General features: G+C 35.3%; 1 protein-coding gene and 1 pseudogene across 1 annotated transcript in view; one reads left to right on the top strand and one right to left on the bottom strand.

Annotated features, from left to right (window-relative positions):
- PLXDC2 (plexin domain containing 2) overlaps positions 1-25,622 on the bottom strand; it is a 514,506-nt gene that overhangs the window by 488,202 nt on the left and 682 nt on the right. The window contains exons 2-3 of the mRNA XM_077896883.1: positions 15,185-15,270; positions 12,888-12,951 (exon numbers count right to left, since the gene is read on the bottom strand). The gene's annotated coding sequence lies outside the window, so the exon portion shown is untranslated. The remainder of the gene's footprint in view (positions 1-12,887; positions 12,952-15,184; positions 15,271-25,622) is intronic.
- LOC144315007 (U6 spliceosomal RNA) lies at positions 6,148-6,242 on the top strand (annotated as a pseudogene).

The raw sequence follows: 25,622 nt of genomic DNA on the forward strand, positions 1-25,622 counted from the left end.
GCCAGAAGACTCTTATTCAAGCCCATCCGTGAATATGCTGTCCTTTTTTTGTATCTTCACTGAGGAAAGATGAGAGAAAGTGCTTCGGCTGGAACATGAGGTCCACTTGGAGACAAAGGGAAATCCAGATCAGATGCTTGAATCCTTGCAAGAGCCCTCCTTGCCTTATCAGCTGCTCCCCAAACCTCCACCGACTGGGAGGAGACTCCTAAAACATTCCAGGTTTTTGTGCAACATCTCCAGTGGCAGCTTTCCAAAGTTTTTACTTCATCGTTTCTTGTGGCTCTTTCTCATTTGGGGAAATGCGAATGCCTCCCCCTCAGCCGGTGGGACTACTTGATAATATATCCTGCTTGGCACTTATTTTGCAATAAGCATGTTTTGTTTTGTATCCTGTTAGTCTGGTTTTATATTTTATTCTAACCTACGTTTCTATTGACATGTTTCAGGATTTTCCTGGCAATCTGGTTTCCTTCCCCCTGAAGCTCTGCTTTGTTCCCTAAAATATTACTACCATTTTTTTCTTACTAGACATTTTATTTCCATATAGCTTCTCTCTTCTTTTATTCTCCAACAACAACAAAAAATACCATAGAGTTGACTTACTATATACATTTTATTACTATTAGGAAGGAAAATTAGTAACACAATTACCACTGTGCACTACTTAGATTTGAGAAATGTTAAATAGGTTATCACAACTACAAGCAACTTTTATTAAGGAATGAAGGCCAAACCTCATGAAGGGATTTGGATGATTAAAATCAACATGTGTAAGAGGTAGGATTGCTTATGCAATGTGATGTAAAAGCTTGAGAAGTCAAGAAAAGGGTGTGGTGAAAACTCTTTCAGCTGTATACGCAGTCAAGTGAAACTTGATGGCTCCAGCAAGTTTCTACACACCCACATAAAACAAGCTAATGTCAACCAGTAACTATGCTCCTTTTTTGGTCAGAAAGAAAAATAAACCCACAATTTTGTAAGAGAACATACTCAGTTCACATATGATCCTCAGCAGATCTGAACTAAAATTTCTAATGTTAAGGACAATATTTTTGTTCCTACCTGCTCTGTTAAAAAAACACTAGATTCTACTGTACTAGAAGAGGATTAGTAGACAAATATATATATGAAATTAGTTTAATTAATATAATGGGAAATCCCTATTTTAATAAAAATTAAGCTTAAAATAGCTTTCAAATAGAATTGATAGAGATGATATGGTCAAGTTGGATACAAGATTACTTTCACAATGGTTTAAAACCAGATAGATCTATCCAGCACCTTTCAAGAAAGGAAGATGCAAAATCCTGGTCAGAAGGCATTGTGTTCCAAAGGTCCAGGTATATCATTTGAAATTTTAATCTAGAAAAAATATTTCTATAACATATATATTGTAAAGTATGTTAATACTATAATAAATTACCAGGAGAGTATAAAATACCTTTTTATTTCACGATACTACTGAAATTGTATTCATTAAAAAGAAAAAAAAATTGTTAAAACAAAAACATTCAAGCATTAGCATTCTATATGGAATGTCTATATAAGAATAGACAATTAATAACCAGAACAGAAGAGTGAAAGATATATCAGAGTGATATATGGGATAATGATACATTGATCTAATAAATAATAAATAATACTATAACAATAAACCACAAGAACAACAAAAATAACCACATTATTCTCTACATTGAGCTTTCCTATAGATTTCTGTCAAGTTTGTCAGAGTAAGGTATTTTTAAAAAATGTAATTTTTTTGCCATTGTATTTTTGTGATAGAACATTAGTATTTATTTAGTTGTGGCTAATTCACTGAAATATACAGGGTTAATTGAAATTCAGCATAAAAAGAATGAAGGAACATTCAAATTCAGGTATTCTATGACCTACTTAAAATGACAGAGAAATCACAGTATAGTTTATGTATTACAAAGGCAAATCAAAGCTTTAGAATCTTAGAGCATCATTTTTTTTAAATAAATGGCAATGTTGTATTTTTAATGAATGCTTAATTGTACATAACTGGCAAAGTCTATTAGTTTCCTTTAATACTTAGAAGATTCCATTTATTATTAAAGAATCCAATAACCCATTTTTTTTCCAGCTCTACAGAATTTGGTCCGACATATTTTACTACCTGTGTGTGTTCTCTTCTTCTGATTTAATTCTAGTTGTCTTGATTAAATCATCAATCATTTTTAGGAAGATTTTTCTCCGTATTGGTTTTTTGGTACTGCCTCACTGGTTTTAGCTATTTGCTACTTTCTATTCCTGATATGTCACTTTGAAAATATTTCAGTGACTTTCTTATATTAAGTTTTCTAGTAGCATTTTAGTTTCAGTTCATTTTTCTATCTTTTTATCCTTCATTCTTTCTATATCTTTCCCTTAGGTGTTGAAATTTTGGATTTCTATTTCTATTTGGGACCTTCAGGGATCCCTGAGTGGCGCAGCGGTTTGGCGCCTGCCTTTGGCCCAGGGCCGATCCTGGAGACCCGGGATCGAATCCCACGTCGGGCTCCCGGTGCATGGAGCCTCCTTCTCCCTCTGCCTGTGTCTCTGCCTCTCTCTCTCTCTCTCTCTGTGTGACTATCATAAATAAATAAAGAAAAAAAAATCTATTTGGGACCTTCAAAAAATAAGTAGCTTCCCCACATAATAAATGCTACCTGATATTATCATTATGTAGTTTGTAAATATTCCATAACCCCTAAATCCTCTGACACTTACGGGTAAGAGCTTTCTAATGTATTGGATTTGGATGATTATAATAGCTGCTTACTTTTCCTTATTTTATGTACTAAGAAATGTTTTCTTTCTTTTTTTTTTTTTTGAAATGTTTTCTATTAACCCTGAAAAGACCATTTGAGCTTTGTGTTTTGTGCAACATGGCAAGTAAAGAGCTATACTTTATAGGGACTGAGGGCTAACTTTTCAATGTACCTGATGAAGGTCAACCAAGATCAAAGTCCAACCAGAAAGGTTTGTATCATAGTACAGAGGATATAATGATAGATAGGCTGGTGATGTCTGAACCTGGATGCAGAGAATGTACGGAGGTAGGAGGAACAGAAGAATCCTGCTGGAGTGAAGAGAAGTACCTTGAAAGGTAAAAAATCAAGAGGTTACATTTTAAAGACTCAGAAGATCTTCCGAAGCTATGAGGATGGAGCATGGTCTAGGTAGCCATAAACGCATTAGCAAGTGATGACCATGGATGACTGACACATGACATAGTGTGTAGCAAGTTTCTGGAGATAGCATAAAAGAATGATTTCAGATAAAGGACAGAAAGATATACAGAGAAAACTGTCATGAAGTTGCAATATGATGATCTCTTTCTCTGTTCCAAGTAATACCCCAAAGTCCTAGCATCATCAACTGACCTCATGACTTGTGGAGTCAATTCTGTAAGCCATAAAATTGGGTCTAAGATAAATAATGACAATTTGAATCAGTACCTGAATTTTTACTCTAAGCATGATTGTGTTTTATATAAATGCATTTCTCAACAGGATGAGTTCTTGTAAGACTCGGGGATAATTGGGGGAAAGGAGGCTATAATGACAAGAAAAAAATAATATTATAATTTTGTATTGGGGAAACAAAGAAAATCTACTTTTGAAAACACAAATTACAAAAAAAAAATCTTCTCAGCTAATGGGAATACAAAAATGGTCACATCCTTAACTGGAGTTGGGATGCAGCTGGCACACACTGGAAAGAGTCATATCAGAATTTTCATGATAAATGAGTAAGGTTTTGTTTATCAAAGGAGGACATGAAATAAAGAAGAATATCACTGTTGCATAATGACAAATCCAGTGTTGTCAGTCAAGTAAGTGTGTTCAACAGTCGACAACTAAGTAGCTTGGAATGGACTACAATCAAAGTAGGAATTGAGCTAATTTAGTGGTATTTAAAAACCTTAATTATTGTCATCATTATGGGCGGTTCCACAAAATGTCAATCATCAATCTAAACTTAGTACTTACAAAACACATGATAGGCATACATCTGACATTAGATGAATGTGTACTTTAAAGTCTATAGAATAAATCTTAGAAAAATGTGACATTAGCTCCTAAAGGAGGGTTGCTTTAATATCACTATTGAACTATCTCCAACAGTATTGCTAAGTATGCCTGTTTTATACACACGTTTCTCATCCACACCCCTGCCTGCTGAATTGATTCAACGAGTCTGAGTCGGGGTGGAATGTGGGAAACTCATTTTTAAGAAGGTCATTAGGACAAATCATGGGAGACTCTTAAATCTAGGAAACAAACTGAGGGTTGCTGGAGGGGAGGTGGGTGAGGGGATGCGGTTACTGGGTGACAGGCATTAAGGATGGTATGTGATATGATGAGACTTGGGTGTTTGCAAACTGAATTTGAATTAAAAAAAAGGGGGGGCAACTCCTTAGGTGATGAAGTGATACAAGTCATCCTAATACCCCACTTGGGGAACAGTATCCTAGGGTAAAGGCATGACAATAAAGATCCTTTCATCATATATGTGTATATAAATGGATTTTTTTTTTACTATCTCTCAAATGTTCATGGCAAACAGGAAGATTAAAAAAAGAAATTTTACCTTTATAAAATAATATTTTTTAACAAAAATCTTCTGTAGCATCTAAATTTCTGAAGTCAGTGTTATTAGATAAGAGAGTAAGAAGCATAAATTAAAAATTAACTATAAAGCACATTCCTCTAAGATTAAATTCATTTATATAATGAGGTGTTGTAATTCAGAATTTAGAAAGCAATAGCAAATTGAGGGCAAGCCCATCTTATTAAATAGCTCCTCCTTAGTTATGAGTTTACATATTTTCAGAGCTTAAATCCTTTTGATTCTAAAACCATTGTTTCACTTTCAGGGCTTTTTAGAGATATCTGTGGGATTTTTTTTTTCTCTTTGTTTTATTGATTAGGATAAGTAAAAAATATCTATATGGGACAGGCCATTATTCATATATTCTCATTATTTTAAAGAGAAATTAATTTCTACCTAGGAAAAAGATTAGCCTTTTAATTACAAATAAAACCTCTTGTGTGTAATACGGAGACAAACAGACATCTACTATTTAATTATTATTCATTTTAATTCTTAAAAAATCTTTTTATCAGTGAAGTTAATACACAAACCACACTGTCTATATCTTTATCTGAGAAGATAGTTTATTGGTTTTATTGTGAAATATAAGAAACAAAATAAATACTTTGTGTTTCAAGTATTGCACAAAAAGTTTTAGCCTCATTATTGTGTTTTTATTTGATATTTAATCCCTATAAAATTATAGGGATTAATTCAAAATGTGTATCTTTTCAGTGGTAGTATTTCATACTTTGTGGTTCTTACATAAATTCTATTATCTAGAAATTTAAGTATTACAATGTTTAGATTGACTAAGGTAAAAGAATTGCTTTTCCTAATAAATCAAAATGATTGTTTCAGTAAAAACTGACATTATACATACAGTTTGAGATATAAAAGCTATTAAAAAAGTTACAGATCTTGAGAAAGTCTTTTTACTTAAGACATTTTTTTTTTTTTTGGTGAGTCCATTAAGTCAAATTTCTAGTTTTGTGATATCCTACAATAAAAATGAATCTTCATCCTCATAACTGAGTTGTGTTCTGCTTAAGTAGAGGGTTTGCCCAAATTATGACCGAGCTTGACAAAGAGACCTATTCTCAAGCTAGATTGTAAAGTAGCCACTGTGACACCCTAACAAAACAGTAGAGTTACAGTATGGGAAACAATACCCTTTTCTTCCCAGTTCAAAACACAAGCCAATTTGACTAATTTGGGAACTGTGACAAAATTAGTAATAGCTTGTGAGTAATTTGAAGATTTCATATGTTTCACTTATATTTAATACTTTGGATATAAGACAAACAGAAAATCGAATGCACATTAGAAAAAAATAGCTACAATTAGTTCATTATTCATTTTAGCCTTTTTCTTTTTCTCCTTTCTCTTAATGCCTATATTTGCCTTTTCCTCTCAAGAAGATTTTACATATTTTTGAGTCTCAAAGTGTTATTGTCATAAATAAGCTATAACTTACAAAAAAACGGTGGCAATGTTTCTTCAAGTTTTTCTTAAAAGAAAACCCCAGTGCTTGCTTTGTCAATATATATGTGCATTCTAAAACTGGAACAGAACAGAGATTAACACAGCTCCTGTGCAAGGATGTTTCACACATTTGTGAATCATTCCATATTTGTCAGTCTTTGTCCTGGAAGAGATGGGGGTGGGGAAGCAGGATGGCAAGGGAGCTTAAAGAGTATTAATCTCTACCACTTATATTTTATTCATTTCATTATATAAAACACCAGTGGTAACAAAAATCTTGGTGTGTGAATGTAGTGTTGGATGATTCTCTCTACTTTCTCTGTATTTTAAATTAGAAAAATCTATCATCATAGTAGTCCTTCAATTTCCAAACCTATGAAAATTATCAGAGGTGTGTGCCAAGACTTATTCATAACAATATCCCCTTACACAATATTTATCATAGGGAAAATTGGAAACAATATAAAATTTGAATATAGGAACAGCTAAGTAAATTATAGTACAGTAACATGATTATTATGTATTTATTTGGGAATCTTGTTTATTGTATTAGTTTCCCACTGCTGCTGTAAAAAAATTACCACCGACTTCGTGGCTTAAAACAACACATATTTATTATTGTGTAATTTTATAGATCAGAAGTCTAAAATGGGCCTCACTGGGAAAAATCACAATGTCAGTAGGGCTGTATTCCCTCTGAGGAGAATATTTTTATTTTTTCAGGTTTTAGAAGCTATTGCATGTGCTGGGTCTCAGCCTCTTGCTCACATCATTCCAACCTTTTGTGTCCATCTTCATGTCTCTTACCACTGATTCTGACCCTCCTTCCTCTCTCCTATATAGACCCTTATGATGACACTTGCCTACTAGAATTATCCAGGAGAATGTATCCAACTCCAGATGTATTAAATTAACCAAATCTGCAAAGTCTGTTTTTCCATGTAAAGTAATATACTCACAGGTTCTGGGGATTATGATGTGGGCATGTTTGGGCAGAGGCAGGGACATTATTCAGCCTAGGACATTTTATAAGCAAATAAGAGCATATCAATATTTAAAGAGCTTAGGACAGTGCCATGAACAAAACGCCTTCCACCATGATCTGTAAAAAGAATAGGCTTGTGAACTTCTCACCGATTTCACAGCCTGATCTAAACCATCATCTCTTGCCTGGTTAATTCCAAGAGTCTCCTCACAGGCCTCCCTGCTTCTATCCTCACCTCCACCTAAGTCTCAGCACAGCAGCCAAAGTGATCTGCTTAAAACATAAACCAGATTTCTCCTCTGCTTAAAACCCTACACTGTTTCCCCCATTTAATTCAACTCTACACCATATGTTGCCCCTAATATGACCTATTTAAACAAACCTCATTTTTATTCGGCTCACTACACAGGCCTGTTATTGTTCCTACAAAACACTAGCCTCATCCCCACCTCAGGACCTTGTCACTTGTGATTTCTTCTGCCTGGAATATGCTCCTCCCAGATATTCATGTGGTTCACACCCTCATTTCTTCAGATTTGCTCACTGAGGCCTATCCTGATCACCCATTTAAAATCTCAGCTGATCCATTTCTATACTCCCAATCTTCCTATTTTTTCATAGCACAGCACCTTTTGGTATTCTAAGGGTATTTTTTTTTTAATGCTTATATTTCCTCATCCCCAACTGAAATATAAATTCCAAAGGACAAGAAATGCCATATGTTTTGTTCAACAAAATATATTTTTTCATTTCCTTGTAAATGCTTACACAGTATGCATTGTAAGTGCAAATGTGAGTGCTTACGTAAGCACTCAGTAAATAACTGTTGAATGAGTGGTAAGATCCTATTATGGGCCAGTTTCTGTCCTAGGTGCTGAGACCACATGAGAAAATTTGATAGAGAGTTTCTCCTTTATTGGAGCTTTCTTTTCTTTTCTTTTCTTTTTTTCCTTTTCTTTTTTTTTTTTTTTTTTTTAAGATTTTACTTATCTATTCACAAGAGACAGAGAGAGAGGCAGAGATAAAGGCAGAGGGAGAAGCAGCTCCCTGCGGGGAGCCCAATGTAGGACTGAATCCTTGGACCCTGGGATCATGACCTGAGCCAAAGACAGATGCTCAATCATTGAGCTACCCAGGCATCCCTGGAGATTGCTTAAAGATCTGCCTATCGAAATCCACTCTACCCAAGTCCCCAAGTTGACTGAGAAGAAAACACTTGATGAGAAGTGGTAAGGCTGGAGATTATTAATTAGCCTTGCTTTCTTTATAAACCATCCCCACCCTTACCACTCCTATATTTTTGTCTCAATTACCAGGTATTGTTTTACTGATGTTTTGGAGATTGATTCAAATGAATGTAGTTGTTAATTGATGGTGCCATGAAAAACAAACAAAAAACAACATGACAATCTGTCTAAGTGTTGTAGGAATAAACCAGTGGGAAAACAGTCTCTTTAAATTACATAATTTTACATATACATATATATAAGATATATTCACATATTCAGGTAGAATTGACTACAAAGTGAATTGGCCTTTTACAAAAATATTTTCTTATCGATGATCGTATTTAAACTGCATAAGTATAAACCTCTGTCTGAAGTGCATGCTTTAGTATGTTACATGAAGTTCTGACACAATTATCAGGTGACTTTAGGCTAGAATTTCTCCACTTGTTTTTCTGGAAATCACACAGATATCAGCCATCTTTAGAAAAGAAGCAAACCAGGGAAATCAATCATTAGTAAACAAAAGTTTTAGTCTAGCTGATTTATACTTTGCCATTTCCTTTTTATGGATCACATACTCCTTTTTTTTTTTAAAGATTTTATTTATTCATGAGACACAGAGGGAGAGCCAGAGACATAGGCAGAGGGAGAAGCAGGCTCCTCACAGGGAGCCCAATGTGGGACTTGATCCCCAGATCCAGCATCATGCCCTGAGCTGAAGGCAGATGCTCAACTGCTTAGCTACCCGGGTATCCGAGATCATGTACTCTTAAATTTTAGAAGAAACGTGCTGATGTTGCATTGTTTCAAATTTTCTTTAAATCAGAGAGTGCAGGGCTGGAACACACCAAATGACTGGCATTCAACTTTCAACTTTCTGATCTAAACAATCAGGCGTCCCACAAATGAGATTAACAAAGACCAAAGAACTGAATACACTGTTCTACTTGATTTTACTTTTTTCTATTGCAATGAATATTGTGTTGAAATCACCAAGTGTAACTATTAAAGAATATTATAGTTTAAAGATTAAAAATCAAAATTTGAAGAAATTCAACTATATGGTTACCATAGCCAACTATGTCCTCTTGGCTTAAGTCTCCCCAAGACTTTCCCTTCACATTTGGTGAGAAAATATAAGCAAGTCTCAATTTCTTCTCAAATATACATCAGACATTTGAAAACTAGGTAACCTTCTGAAAGGCATCCATTATTTTATGTATTTTTGCTCCATGACAATTATTCATTTTTTTTATTATTATTGAGGACTTCTAAAAAACAAGATTTGATGAGTGGGTGGTTGGCTCAGTCAGTTATGTGTCCTTAAGATTCTCTCTCTCTCCCTCTCTCTCTCCCTGCCCCTCCTCCCACTCTCTCTCTTAAAAAAAAAAAAAAGGAGAGAAGATTTGAGAAGGCACCTATATTTTCGAAATGTTGGTAAATTCTGATTTATGATATTATCAACTATAATTTTGGTATTTTAATATGTGGATAGTTTCTGATTATATTTCCAAGGCAATAACAATAGTATTAACTAAGGTACAGTTAAATACTCATCAGATAATTTTTTTTACTTAGGAATGTTTTATAGTTTTATATGGAAGTTGTATCTTGCTTGAAAACGGAAATGTTCAAGTCCACATTTTTTTAATCTCAATCATTGATACCTCTAAATAACTGATATGGCTATTTCCTTGTTATTATTTGTTTCTTGTTTCTAGTTTCAATCAAAAGATCTGAGACCTGAGAATAGTTTATCAGTTATGTGTTCTGGAAGAGGCCATCTAGTACTTCTGAGCATCACTTCATCTATGATATGTAGATAGTTATTTCTGTCCTACCTCACAGGAGGTTTGTAAAAATGAAACAATATAAAGGCATGCTGTAAGTGCTAAAACAACTAGAAATACAGTATTATTTTCTATCAGAGACAGTAAGTGCTTAGATAAGTATTCTCAGCATAAGTATAACTAAAGTGTCCCTCTGACATTTTGTCCAGATTACTTTTTTTTTTTTAGGAAATGGGGTGTCATGAAATAAAGACAACTATCACATGATTCCATTTATATGAGTTATCTAAAATAGTCAAATTCATAATATCAAAGACTGGGATGGCAGTTACCAGGGGTTAGGGGAAGGAAGAAATGGGGTTATTAAGCAAGAGATATAGTTTCAGTTAAGTAAGATGAATAAGCTCTTGCGGTACCTGGGTGGCTCAATCAGTTAAATGCCCAACTTTCAATTTCAGCTCAGGTCATGATCTCAGTGTCCTAGGATCAAGCCCCATGTTGGGCTCTGTGCTCAGTAGGGAGTCTGCTTGAGGAGTCCCTCTCTCCCTCTCCCTCTGTCCCTCCTCCTGATGTTCATACCCTTTCTCTCTTTCCCCCTCTAAAATAAATAAATCTTTAAAAAGAAAAAGAAAAAGAAAAAAAAGATGAATAAGCTCTAGAGATCTGTACTACACCATACCTATAGTCAACAATACTGCATTGTACCCACAAAAAAATTTGTTAGGAGGACAGAGCTCATGTTACGTATTCTTACCACAATGAGGTGAAAAGAAAATACCCTATCATGTGTTTATATGATTCCACTAATATGAAATATCCAGAACAGGCAAATCTATAGACACGGAAAGTAGATTAGAGGTTGTCAGGGGCTGGGGGAAGGGAAGAATGGGGAATTAATAAAGAGTTTCTGTATTATGAAAATGTTCTGGAAATAGTGATGATGGTACAATACTGTTATTATAATTAATGCCACTGAATTGTACATGTAAAAACGGTTAAAATGTTAAATTTTACATCATGTATATTTTACTATAATAAAAAAAAGAAAGAAATTCAGGGGCCATGAGATTCCTCTTTCTCCCCCTAGATTGATTATCAGACCTTAAAAAAACATGAACATACATACATTCACTCAACAAATATTTATTGGGTCCTCATTTTTAGTTGGCCTTCTTTAAAGATACCCTTTATAAACAGCCACTGTTTTCCTATGTGGGGAATATAAATGCTTTCAGTTAGAAGGTATTCAGAAATCCTTCTACTCAAGTGCTAAAGCAACAGTTTCTCACTTTGATGTTGACTCTGTATTTAATGATTTTTGATGATAAAGATTTATGCCCCTACCTATTTCTTGTTTCATTCTTGCCTTTATTGGGATCTTTACAATGGAGAAAACCATATTGACACTATGAAGCTCATGTTCACTACAAGGAAAATATAAGATTACATCCTAATTTTACCATAACTCTCCCAAGAACTATGGTACCATTTGGTTATTCTGACATTCCAGCACCAATATGACTCACCCTGCACTTGTCATGTCCTCTTCCCACCCCTAAACTCCCACTTCTGACTTCACTATCCCTTTTAATGCCAGTACCATTCCCTATGGCCCACTAGTTTGAGAAGTTTTTGTGTTTATGAACTCACATTTTTAATTTCACCTTCTTTCCATTCTATCACTAACATTGTTCCCCATTTTACAAATTTCCTATTTGGGCACCTAAAATCTTAGGCCTAGATTGTTTACAAGTATTCGTAATTATAGTTCTGCCTACAATCCTTCTCCTCTGTATTCCCAGAATAATTTATTGGAGATGTTATGCTCTTTCTGTTCTCAGAAACTCATGAGAGTTTACTTAGGCTGCATTCAAAGCTATCCTTAGTATTGTCCATCTTTCTAGGCTTTTCTCCCAGTAGCCCTGAAATTAAACTACTTGTTCTTTATGCCAAAATCTGTATTTTTTTTGTCTTTATTTGCTCATGCCATTAACTTTACCCAAAATGTACATTTAACCTCTTTTTAAAAAAGATTTATTTATTTGAGAGAGAGAATGAGAGAGAGTACATGTAGCTTGCATGAGTAGAGTGAGGGGCACAAACAATCTTCAAGCAGACTCCCCACTGAGCATGGAGCCTGATGTGGGGCTCCCTGAGATCACGACCTGAGACAAAACCAAAAGTCAGATGCCTAACTAACCAAGCCACCCAGGTGCCTCTACATCCAACCTCTTACTGCATCTTCACTTCTTACCCCATCCATCATTGAAGACCTAATCTTTCACCTTCATAAAAAAAAGAAAAACCAGAAAAAACAATGCAGATTGATTTTTTCTCTATCTGCCCATTGCTTTTAAATGACCAACAGTTTGCATGTACATGATTTGGTCTTCAGAGCTTGTATTTCATCTGTTTGGCAATGTTGTTACTAGGCTTAGGATGTTTTTGAATTGTCTTTATATCTTACAGTGTAGAACCAGCAGATTAACTACAAATGAAAAGAGAAAAATCACGAGGAAGGATAAAAAACAAAAGAGTTGAAAGAAGAGTTCTGAAATGTTGGGAAATAAGTCATTATCCATGACAGAAGAGGAAAAAAAACAATTTTGGGAAGAGAAAAGGAAATCAATTGAAGAAAGCAGTTAAGTTCATTTAAAGAAATGAAATGATCCATATTCTTCCATTGGCTGTTGGTTTTTAGTAGTTTTATGGTTACCCCATGCCTCCCCCTGGAATATTTAAAGGTTTTTTACAGTGCAAGGTAAATGAAAGAAGCAGACATTCAATACTTACCATTCTTCATTTTCAAATATAAATCCTTTGAATTCCAATCTTTCTGGGGAGTTTTCTTGTTTCACTAAGTACAGATAATGAGAGTGGTCATGCGTCAGTACCGTTTTGGTTTCTTTGGATAATAAGAACATTATTATTATTATTTTTAAATTTATTTAATTATTCATGAGAGACACAGAGAGAGAGGCAGAGACACAGGCAGAGGGAGAAGCAGGCTCCACGCAGGGAGCCTGAAGTGGGACTCGATCCCAGGTCTCCAGGATCACACCCTGGGCTGAAGGCGGCGCTAAACTGCTGAGCCACCCGGGCTGCCCAGATAATAAAAAGATTATAAACATCTTGTTCATTCTCTTATTTTTTTAAATTTTTATTTACATTCCAGGTAGTTAACATACACTGTAATATACATTGTCTTACTTTTAAGAAGGGATTTGCTTTGGGACGCATGGGAAGCTCAGCAGATGAGTGCCTGCCTTCAGCCCAGGGCGTGGTCCTAGGGTCCCTGGATCAAGTCCCACGTCGGGCTCCCTGCATTTAGCCTGCTTCTCCCTCTGCCTCTCTCTCTCTCTCTCTCTCATGAATAAATAAATAAAATCTAAAAAAAAAAAAAAAAAGAAGGGATTTGCTTTAACAATGAACTTATTCACTGTTTTAATTACTTTAGTATTTGTCCCTGACTCCCAAGACTCCATTGTTGAACATTTAGGAACTGATTAATGCTTTCTTCTTTTTTCAAGTTTATTTATTTATTTTGGAAAGACAGCATGAGAACGTGTGTGCAAGTAGGGGGAGGGGCTGAGTAGAAGGGAGAGGGACAAGCAGACTCCACACTGAGCATAAAGCCCGACATTGGGCTTGATCCCACGACCTTGAGGCCATGACCCCAGGTGAAATCAAGAGTCAGATGCTTAATTGACTGAACCACCCCGTTGGCCCTTGATTAATGCTTTCTTAAGGATCAGGTGAAAATATGGAAAGGCAATTATTTTCCTTTTAATTTTTAAGGTTTTTTGAAGAGAGAATACAGTCATTAAACTGTATCCATGCCTTAAACATAACAGTAATTTACTCCAACACAGTATAATTAGTGTAACAATATTTACTGAGTGCCTGCTATATGCCAGATGCTTCACATACATATGTCTTTGCAATCTACACAGTGATATTGAGTGATCATATACACATTTTATAAATGAGGAAACTGACTTTCTTTGTGGTTAAGGAACTAGCTCACAGTTATATGGATGAACAATGACAGAGCCAAGTTTTTAATTCAGTGCAAGCACACATATACATTTTTCAGTATGCTATGCTACACTAGTCAAGCTATCTAAGGTTAACAAATCTCCTCAAGTCTCTGGAGCTTTCTGAAAATGAGAGAAGTAGCATATAGGTTCCAGAACCTCTGAATATTTAAAATTCATGGCAGAGGCCAACCTACTCTAGGTTCTCTAGATCTATGCCCGGGTGTGTATTGCCTGTGGATACTTTTGGTATCACTAACAGGCCTAGTGTACACACACACACACACAGCACAGAGGAACAATAAAAGCGAGAAGAAAAAGAAAGGAAGAGATAAAGGGAGGGATACTTGCTTTTGGGGAGAAGCGAGCTACTACAACCAACTAGCTACCAGATACTCCCATTTATGGGTCTATTTTTATTTATACTTAGTACATTTCTGAAATCGTGTATGAATGCCTCACCTGCAGTAGTCAAATAATAGTCAAAAGATACAAAGAGTTTGTCTTCCCAGAGAGTTTAAAGAAGGAAAAATAGCTATCTCTTTTTTGTTAGATCCAGTTTTCAATGATAAAATTCCAATATTACATACATGTTAATATTTTTTGTTTTAATTTGACAATCAAATGCATGGTAGACTTGCTTAAATCTAATGAGAATCTTGATAGATATAATTTTTTAACTTAGAATGTTTTCCATTGTTATCTAAAACCTATTAATTAGATTTATGAGAGTAATACTTCTTGTCAGCTGAATCATCACATTTGTTCCTGGTTTTCATATTTTTCTTAAAGTGATAAGGACAAAATGCAATGATATTAAAATAGTTACAAAAACTGGTGCACATAAATGGTGATGTTACTGGAACTGAACCATACATAGCCTGAGAAGAATTTTTGTGACAGCTGGAAATGTTTCTCATCTGAATATGAAGGTCTGAAATCAGAGTACTGAAGGTTGTTTAGTGATGTTGGTGCATAATTTGTGAAAATGAAATTTTCCATAGAAGATGAACACATGAAAAAAAAAAAAAGAAATTGCTTATGATTACATACCTTTTGTCTCCTAGGTTTGATCTCTCTGGGTCCATCCAGTGTTCCTTTGATTATAATTCATCAGAGACAGGGCTGCTTTTTCAAACCTGAAGGGGTCAAAAGTTCACTTCATCATTCATTCATTCATTCAGTTCTACATTCATTAATGCATTTCCCTTAAAATATCAACAGAGTAAATGCCCTCCTTCAGGCCGTGAAAGAACATATAAATGAGGAGGCAGTCTTCCTTCAAGGGGTTACAAACCCTGAAGTCCATGAGAATTCAACAACTTGGTTATTCACTATTCTTATCTTTTTCCCTGCTGAATCCCAGTGAATGGAACAGTGGTTGGTAGCCTACCAGTGGGGGTTGAACGGATGAATATAATCCAAAAGAAGCAAGTGTGCTCATAGATACAGAAAGGAGGACGGAAAGGAAGAAGGAAGGGGGAGGGGTGGAGAGAGAGAGAGGGAGAGAGAGAAAGAGAGAGAAAAGGAGATGGAAGGAGGGAGGAGAGGGAAAGAAAGAAAGAGAGGAAGAAAGAGAGAAACGAAAAAAGAAAACTGAAGGATTTATAGCTGGGGGAAACCTTAGCAGTTATGTAGTCTATGAAAAACCAACCATGTTGTTCCATTTAATAAGTGAGAGTTAAGAATCATATTTTCACTTATAATTCCCAATACCGTTTTTTCTCAATATTACAGCAGAACAAATATGTACTAACTACTTAAGATGCAGACAGCCAGAATTAGGCTTTATAAAGGATATTGGAAAAATAAGATATTAACTATCTTTTAATCTTTGCACACTATAGTGTTTGCACAATAAATACTATCTATTATTATTAAGTAGTTTATATCTAGAATTCTGAGAATGCCTCATATTAATAAAACTATAGCTACAAATACCTTTCAAGGATTGGAAAAATAAAAAAGAATCATCAAAGCAAACTTAAAGTAACACTGTAACATTAAATTTTGCAATGCTTAATATGATATTAGTTTTGGTTCTTATAAATAAACAGCTTACTAAACACCTTTCAACATCATGAAGCATTTATTCTCTAAGATAAACTAAAGCTATTAAATGTTTCCCTTTTAAATTCACTTATACCTTATCTCTAGAGCACTTTGGAACCCTTAAAGTTTTTCTGCTTTGATTTTCTAATGGTGCCTTTTCCTGAGGCTGCTACCCTGTAAAAAGGCAGATTAATCAGCCTATATCACTTGCCATTCATTTCCTCTGATGTAAGCTAAGTAGCATTCCTAAGTTAGGCAGAGTATTGGAAAAGAACTTCCCCAATACCTGGATAGTAATAGAAATGCCTGGAAACTTGCTTCAGAGAGAGCGGTTTTCTTTATTAATTGTTTTGTTTGTTGGTTGGTTGGTTGGTTGGTTCTTTGGTTTTGTTTTTGAATTGCTTTTGGAGTAAATAATGACAAAAAAGGTGAATCAGGATGGAAGAAACTTCTTGGTGTAAGAAAAGGTGACTGCATGATTTTGTCTATACAGCAACTACATGGGAGGCCATGATTATATGTTATAATATACTAGTTGCATGAAGTGTGTGTGGGATTACATAGTGTATATATAGTAGCCATTCACATCTAATTTATATATCTTTGTTAATAATTACTAAAGTCTGGGTTAGAATATAGTTTTTTCTTACTTCCCATTTTGGATTATGAACTTGAGGTTATAATGAGTGCCTGATGTTTGCTCCCTGACAGTCCTAGTCCATATCTTACATAAGTGCTACTGCACAATATTAGTAGACTTTAACTAATTAGTTACCTTCGGACTTCATAATTATACACTACAAATTATTTAATGTTGTCACTAAATGGAAATTTTTTAACATTCAAAAGCAATCCATATTTAATGCAGAATATTCAGAATATTTAAAATGTAGTGTAAACTATCATAAAAAATAATAAAAACGCATAGCCTCATAAATAAGAAATGCATTTGTTTATTCAACAATACTGAGCACTACCAGGGTTTAGGCAGGTCCTGTTCCAGGACTGCGTGAAATGGGTGGAGAGTTCTAACAAGCCTCTGTCTTCATGCAACCTATGTTCCAGCAGTGGCTAGGAGACAGACGATAAAAACAAACAAACAAACAAGACATGAAACAGGTAGAAGTTGCTGGCACAAAGGTCTTAAGTGGAAAGAACTTGATGTGTTTGACGCTTCTGTGGCTAGAAAAGGTGAACAGAAGAAAAGTATAGTATAAGTAGATGCTTATGCAGGCTGGCTATTGTTAGGATAATAGTCAGTCAAACTTGGCAGAAAAGAAGCTGATGGGGCCATTGCAATAATACACCTACCCAAGAAATGAGGGTTTATATTAAGAGAACAGAAGAGGAAAAGGAGGAAAGTTGATAAACTCAAATGTTATTTTTGAAATAGAACTACGAGGACTATATGATGGATAAGATGTGGGAAGGAATCAAGAATGGCTCCAGAGCTTTTATTTGAATCAGTAGGCAGACAGTAGTTCTGTTTGCTGAGATGGCAAAGGCTTAAAGAGAAACAGTGAGTAAGAGACCTCTGCTTGCCGCAAAGCACCTATTTTCTCCTTCTTTCCTGGCAACACAATTCAAATCATAGTAAAGATGGAAGCAGGTCTAGCTAAAATCCATTTTTTGCATTCCCTTCCTTGCAGCTAGGTGTGTATCTTTTGGCCAAAGAGATATATTTGGAAATATCGTGTGAGATTTTTGGAAAGGTTGCTTCAATCTGAGTGATGTGCCCTTTTCACCCTGTTATCTTTCCTCTGTCTTCCCTGCGGAAGCCTAAGCAAGATGGGCGGCATGCCAAGACGACTGTGGATACTGAAGTGATGTGAAAAATGGAAGAACCTGCTAAGGCAGTGAATCAGGAAAAAAAAAAAAGAAACCTGATAACCAAGGAGTCTTCATAGTAGCTCTGAAGGCTGACCTTCAGACCTTTTTCGTATAAAAGAGAAACAAAAGTTGTATTTTTAAGCCACTGTTTTTATATATGTTTTTTTCTTTTCTTTGCAGCTGAATTCATTCCCATTAATATCAATCAAGTGGCTTGAGAAGAGGGATGTGGAAAATCAAGAACTCTGTTTTAAAATGCTAATTCAAGATGCCTGTTAGACAAGGAATAGACAAGATGCCTATTAGTCTAGTAGCAAATGGGTACAGAAATTTCATCCCAAAATGGAAACAAGGGCTGAAGATATAAACTTGGGAAACATGGGACCAATGTTAAAGCCATGGGACTGATGAGATCATGCAGGAAGGAAACGTATGTAGAAAAGAGAGCACTGAACCCTGGGGCCACTGAGGTTTCCGCACAAGAGAAGGAGTCAGGGAATGAGGCTAATAAAAGGAGTCCAGCAGAGTAGTAGGAGAATTTCAGAGATTGTGGTTTCATAGTAGCAAATAAAACACACCAAATACAGGAAGTTGTTATTTGCACTGAATGAATCAAGCAGAGAAAGGATCTGTAAGACTGGCTAGCATGGAAGACATTTTATCCTTGACAAGAACAGTTTCAGTGGAATAGAGGAAGGGGACTGGAGCTCTCAGTGGGGAGAGAGAGGGGAATGGGAGAGCTTCCACTCCCCGCAATGTGGAGAGATACAGATCTTAGAAAATCTCTCAACAACAACAGCAAAAACTTAGAAATGCTGGACAAAGCACAACACTTTCTTAAATAAGCTAAAAAGAAACTAAGGAGAATCCTAAAGGGCAGAGAAGGAAGAGAGATGAAGAAGGACTTAGTAGCCAGAGGGAGAAGGTGAAACTGTATTTGTATAGTTGTCCTCAGATAATTTGTCAATCGCTGTCCATTTTTTTCAAACTTACTAAATAGATACCAAGAACATTTATTAAGCATTTGCAATGTATGAAAGCAGTCATGATAAAATGAATACTTACAACAGCCTTTAAAGTCTTCTTTGTGCCCTAATACTATCCTTTCTTCTCCCTGCTCATAGTTAACCCAGTCCTGATTATTTTATTACTACCTTCACTTTCTTTATAGGTTCATCAAAGTTGTCACCCCAAACAAGTTGCTGCTCATCACTTATTCATAAGAAGCTTTAATCTGTATTTAAATGAATACAGTCTTTACATTCTTCTGCAACTCACTTTCTTGGGCTTAACAGTATTTTTCTAGTGTTTATCAATGTTGTTACATGAAGCTCTAAGTCAATAGCTAATGACAAATGTAACAATGCCCAGCTGTGGAAAAAAGTGGCTTTGTCAATAAACACAAAGGCCAACTGGAAAATAAAAATTTAACCCCTACTTCACTCATCTCACAAGAAAATAAAATGGTGGATTTAAGAGCTAAATATTAAAGGTAAAACAACAAGATTCTAAAAAATAACACAGGAGAAAATCTTCCTAACACTGAGGTACGAGTGTATTTCCCAAATGAGATGTAAAAAATCACTGGCCATAAATAAAAAAGATTGATAAAGAGGGACACATTAAAAATAGAAGTTTTTGTTCATCAAAAGACTACTAAGAGTGAGACAATGGAAGAAAGTTTTTGCAACATATATATTCAACCAAGGGTTTGTAAGGAAGAATATTCAGAGAATTTTTACAAACCAATAAGAGCCTGGCAATCCAAAATAAAAATTCATAATAAGTCTGATTAAGATCTGTAAAAGATTATAACTAAATGGCCAAACATTATAACCAAAGGTCTTGACCTCTTTATTCATTAGGCAAGTGCAAATTAAGACCTCATGAATTACAAAATAGAATGACTACAATTTCAGATGACCATTCCAAATGTGGGAGATGGTGTGGAACAACTGTTATGCTGGTGGGATAATAAATTAACACAGAAACTTTGGAATGCTTATTGGCAGTTTATATTAAAGTTAAGCATGCATTCATCCTAATACATGGTGTTTCTATTCTTTGGTACATACCTAGCAAAATATGTCCACCTAGAGGCATGTCCAAGAATGTTCAGAGCAGCATTACTCACATAACTCCAAACTAAAAATATCCAGGAACAAAATGGATAAATAATTTTTGATATATCCCTATAGCCAATACTTCACAATAATGAAAACATGAAGTGCCACAGAATGAATAAATTCGACAAATTTAACACTGAACAAAAACACACAAGAAGTCAAAAGAGTAGTTACCTTTGGGAAGAAGGCAAGGCTAATGATTGGAAGAAATCATGTTTCTAGGTGCTGGTGTTGTTTTAAGTTTTGATCTGAGTGCTATTTACATGGATTGTCTTATTCATTTCTACAGTTGTAACACTTAACATAGGGTCAAATATTGTAAGTATTCATTAAGTTTTTAAAATAAATTTTATTGAATTTAAGGTGAGGAGGAAAAGCATTATCAATGAGATCATTGCTGTATTATTAGCTGTATACTACTTCAGCACTCCATAATATTTCTCTCTACTGAAACCAAGAAACCCAATGTGGTTAGACTGTTCTTCACATATCTTTCTTAAAGCAAGAAGATATCTGTCAACCATATATATTTTTCAAATTCTAAATATTTAAGTTAGTAAACTTAAAATTTCTGGGAATTTTCTTATTTAGATTATTTTTTCTCTGACAATTCCAGATATATTAGGTCATAGAAGTGAAATCATATATACTTGTTCACTAAATTGGTTTCTACAGAGGATAACCAAGAATAAAAATAATTTTCACTGAATTTCAGGAATGCAGTGTTAAAATTAACTCTGGAAGGTTTAGGAGGTGTCAGGAGAGAAAAATAGGAAAGCTTAAAAACATCCATAACATAATAAGGCTGCCAACTTTACACTAATAAGTTCTAAAGAATAAATTAAAATGCTCAGGGACTGTTATAATAAATTGAAGTATTTTTTTTTCTTCTAAATGCTCTCAGAAAAACAAACAAAAAAGTAAGCACTTCCGCTAGAACTACCAAGCCATAAAATTCAGAACATTTCAAATTTATGAAATATGAAAGCCAGTATGTATTGCACATGAAAAAAAAAGTTTTCTATGATCTTTTGTCTCCATCATAAAGGATGAAGATGAAGTTCAAAGGGAAAGGGAAGGAAAAAAAACAAGTTTGCATTTTTATGTGAGTCTCCTTCCCTATAATTAAATGTCAGGTTTTCTACTTGCAGGTAAAGAGTGGATTCCTTTCCACAGTGTAAGGTCGAGGAAGAAAGAAAGCATTTGAACCTTCAGTTTTACTTTGGAATAGACTCAGATTGCAATACTACTGTATAAACATTCAAATATCTAAAGAGGCTGTTACTAGACAAATGCCTGAGATTTAACCAAAAAAAACCCTAATGCTCCATAGCTACAGACCATTCTTCAGCCCCAAGTAGCCACTTGCATGAGGGTGTTCCTATTCAGAGGAACCAAAGGAGAGAGTGTTTCACATTAAGTATTATGTATTTCAGTGCAGTAATTAAACTCACTTAAAAATAAGTCACAGCATGTGTCTTATCAATGGGTAACCTATGTTGTCATTTATTATCGCTAGTATTACTATGGAATGCACACCGTAGGAGACAGTTAAGCCTACGGCTCAGACTTCATTTTCTAGAGACAGACTGAGTTTGACCTGCCGTAAGGTGCCAAGATTAAATATTATTTCTGGGTGTGCCTGTGAGGATATTTCTGGGTGAGATTAGCACTGGGATTGGTAAATTTTCCTTCCCAGTGTGTGTAGGCATCATCCAGCCCACTGAGGGCCTGAACAGAATGAAAGGCAGAAGAAGGAAAGATTTGTCCCTTTTTTTCTTCCTCAGTGCTTTAGCTGAGACATGGCATCTCATCTTTTCCTGCCCTCAGACTGGGATTTATACATACCACCAGCTACCCTGTATCTTAGGCCTTTGGACTCAAACTGAATTATATCATTGATTTCTCTGGATCTCTAGCTGGCAGACAGCAAATCATAGAACTTCACAGCCTCCCTAGTCACGTGATTCAATTTCTTGTAATATACATACTATGAAACAGAACCAATAGGAGATATATACCTGGAGGACCCTAATACAGCGGTTGAGTTAAAGCATGTAAAAAATGTGCTTAGTATCTAGCATTAAGAAAGTCCTCAGTAAATATTAATTACCAACGTTATTTTTATTACTATTTCTGTGTAACCTAGACGGTAGGACCAGCTCAAAGACTTAAGGATGTTGTTCTAAGACAAAGGACAAGTTGTAACTACATGGGTTAAAGAAATCAAAACATATATTGGAAACCAGGGCTGCTGTGGGAGTTGAGTGTGAAAGAATCAGAATCCAAAAAGCCCTCCTCATTACTTCCTGGTCTTTAAGGTAGATATCCTACCACATATTCAAATTCTGGCATCCCTCTAACTACTTTAGTAAGTTTTAACATTTTGTCAAACTTCTACCATCTCATCTGCACACCCTCCCATACACTTCCCAAGTGATGGCAGATGCCTCAAGCCTTTGATTGGTAGCTATGGGATCAAGATCCAACCCAAGTACCTGCTTGAGCTTCTGACTCTTCCTATGCAACTTTTGCCAAAGACTTCAGTTTAATCTGAAGTCTTAATCTTATGGTAGGAAAAAAAAAAAAGCCTCATCAGGAAGGAACTGCAAAGTGTCTAGACTTTATGAAATTTGACTTTCACTAAAACTGGTGGCAAACAGTGGGAGTTTGGGCAATCTGGTCTCTACACTTGGGACGCAATACCCTCCTCATTTATGTATTACTGAAAGGACTTGGAACTGGTGGAGGATGAAGGGCAGGTGTGAGGGTAGAGGTCCTGGCCCTGGCTCAGCATCTGTTAAAGGTCTCCTTTTGGCTCAAAATGTCAGAACATCTTTTGAATATTGAAAAGGAAACCTTTTTTTTTTTTTCATATAGGTTCAAATAAATAATCTTGTTATAGAGCAGTGAACTCTTGGCCAGTATCTTCTTCCTCTCTCCTGTTTTCTGTATACTCAAGGTTCTTTTGTATGCATTTATCACATCACAGTTTTGAGTGTGTGCATCTCCAGTTCTTTTGCTGGGTGTGGTAGAGAGGGATGGCCTGGTGTAAAAAATTGTGCCTTTATCACTTTAAAAAATTGTAAATTATCTCAATTTTTTAGGCTTCTTGCCTCCTTTTCTATTTGTTTTGACATAGAACTTGTTTTATAAAATGTATCAGTTGTGGTGAGACTGTCAAAATATATGGATAGACTGTTGCCAAAGAGCCTTGAAAAAACACCTATGTGTTCACCATATGAAAGCACATTACCACAAATACCTATCAAATCATTGAGCAAATATTTTTAAAATCAATAGTGGGATGTATGTTTTATATCAAGTTTACAACAGAACAACAGCAAACCCAAAATTGTAATACGTACAAAACCACCATGCTTAGTATGTAGACATGAAGATATGCAAAGACCCAAATTTGCTAAGTATGCAATAATGATGGAGAAGGAATGGCAAACAAGATCTTTTCATTCTCACTATCATAAAACTGTGAATTTAGGCCATTTGCTTAATCCCTCTGGATGAGCCTCAGTTTCTACTTTCATACAAAATAAGATTGAAGTGACACACCTCTGTAGTTGTTTCTACTCTTGAAGTCAGAATGGTCTCTACCCAGAATGGTCAGGAGTATGCACAGAAAACTTTGCCAACAACGTCAAAATACAAAGAATGTTAAGTATGTGGTGAGTGTCATTACTATTCTGAAAGTTCAAAGGAAAGAGTTTGCTGCAGGCTGAGTGTTGAAGGGAAGGCTTCCTAGAAGAGGAAGGATTTCAGCTGGACATTAAAGACACGGTAGGAATTGGACTGCAGTAAAGACAACGTGGGAAGTTTTAATTGATGATCATGGTACTGTGATTGTGGGTGATAAAGTCCAGAAGCAATAACACCCAAAAAGGTTTTGCTGAGAGAAAGCACAAGAAAAGTTTGGGGAAATATGTTGCAGTTGGGTTATAACTTATCCATGCCTCATTTTTCTGTGAAAAGAAAAAAAATTCTCAAACTAAGAAACATACAGTGCTCTGAGGAATGTACTCATTCTGGCAATGGTATTAATTGCCTGTTTTTGTAATTTTCTACTTACATTGTTTCATAGAATATGAAACTGAAAAAAATCACTATAACATTTTCCATTTGGATTAATTTTATACAATAAACAAATGCTATCTCTGTATTAATAAAATGCCTAAAAGTACTGGATGATAATAAGTGTCAAACAAAACATAATTTTGTGATACATAATTTGTCTCTTGGCAAATATTCACTTGTACCTACCATGTGCTAGGCTGTATAGTGGATGCTTGGGCAGATCTAAATAATGAATAATTTGAGTGGAATAACAAACACTGGTTTTGGAAACAAGAATGACTCGGTCAATAAAATAACATAAATAGTCCAGTAACTGAACAGTGCTGCAATTTATTTCTACTTTATCACAAAGAAACCTGAAAAATATTTTTATACTGATTAACACAACCTTTCTTCTTACATTATTGTTAATTTCATTCAACAAATACATTTTTATAATTGCCAATCAGAATAAATTACGTTGATTATTCGTAGCTTACAGAGGTGACCGAAGTTATACCTCAATATGCTAATATTTCCTCATCTACAAAATAAAAAAGGTGGTAATGGGATTTGGACATTACTTCCTATGAGAAAATTTTACATTGTGCATAAACCCAATGCCATCAATTTTCAGAATGTTTTGTATTTTCCTTATTAAAAAAAAAACAACAACAGCAACAGACACACAGAACGTTAACTACAATAATTTCTTCTTAGAGAAGAATTCATTAAAGATAATGGTTTTAGGGGTGCCTGGGTGGCTCAGTGGGTTAAGCATCTGCCATAGGCTCAGGTCATGATCCTGGGATCAAGCCCCACATCTGGCTCCCTGCTCAGTGGGGAGTCTGCTTCTACTTCACCCTCTTGCTTTCTTTCTCTCAAATAAATAAATAAATAAATCTTTAAAAAAAAAAAAAAAAGTGATGGCTCTAACCAAGATATGGTCCTTGGATTTGTTCCACATCCCTTTCCTTCCTCTCTTTTCTAGGGACTGCTTCTGTAATTAATTTCTCTTAATTAATAAAAAGTACATCGGTTTTCTCCTGCAGGTCACTATACAAGTTCTGATTATTCAACCAAAATGTTTAATGTTGGCCTCAAAAGGTGGTGGCTTGTGTGTATGTGTGTTAGGAGGGAGTGGATGGGACTGGGAAGATGTGAGAAAGACGTGACTTGCCCCTTGGGGGTCAGAGATGGGAGAGAGACTTCTCACTATCATTTAATGCTTTTTGGTGCTTGAGGCACATAATTTGTAACCCCTTAAACTAGCGACAACAACAATAACGGTAAGTGCAGAAAACAGAACTGTTTTTCAGTTTCTTTTTTTTTTTTTGTTTTTCAGTTTCGATGGGATTTTTAGAGTGCGAGTTTGTAGGAGCTGCAACATGTAGCAAACGCTGCTGGTTATGTAC

This window comes from Canis aureus, chromosome 5 (genome assembly GCF_053574225.1).
Source record: "Canis aureus isolate CA01 chromosome 5, VMU_Caureus_v.1.0, whole genome shotgun sequence".
Lineage (NCBI taxonomy): Eukaryota > Metazoa > Chordata > Mammalia > Carnivora > Canidae > Canis > Canis aureus.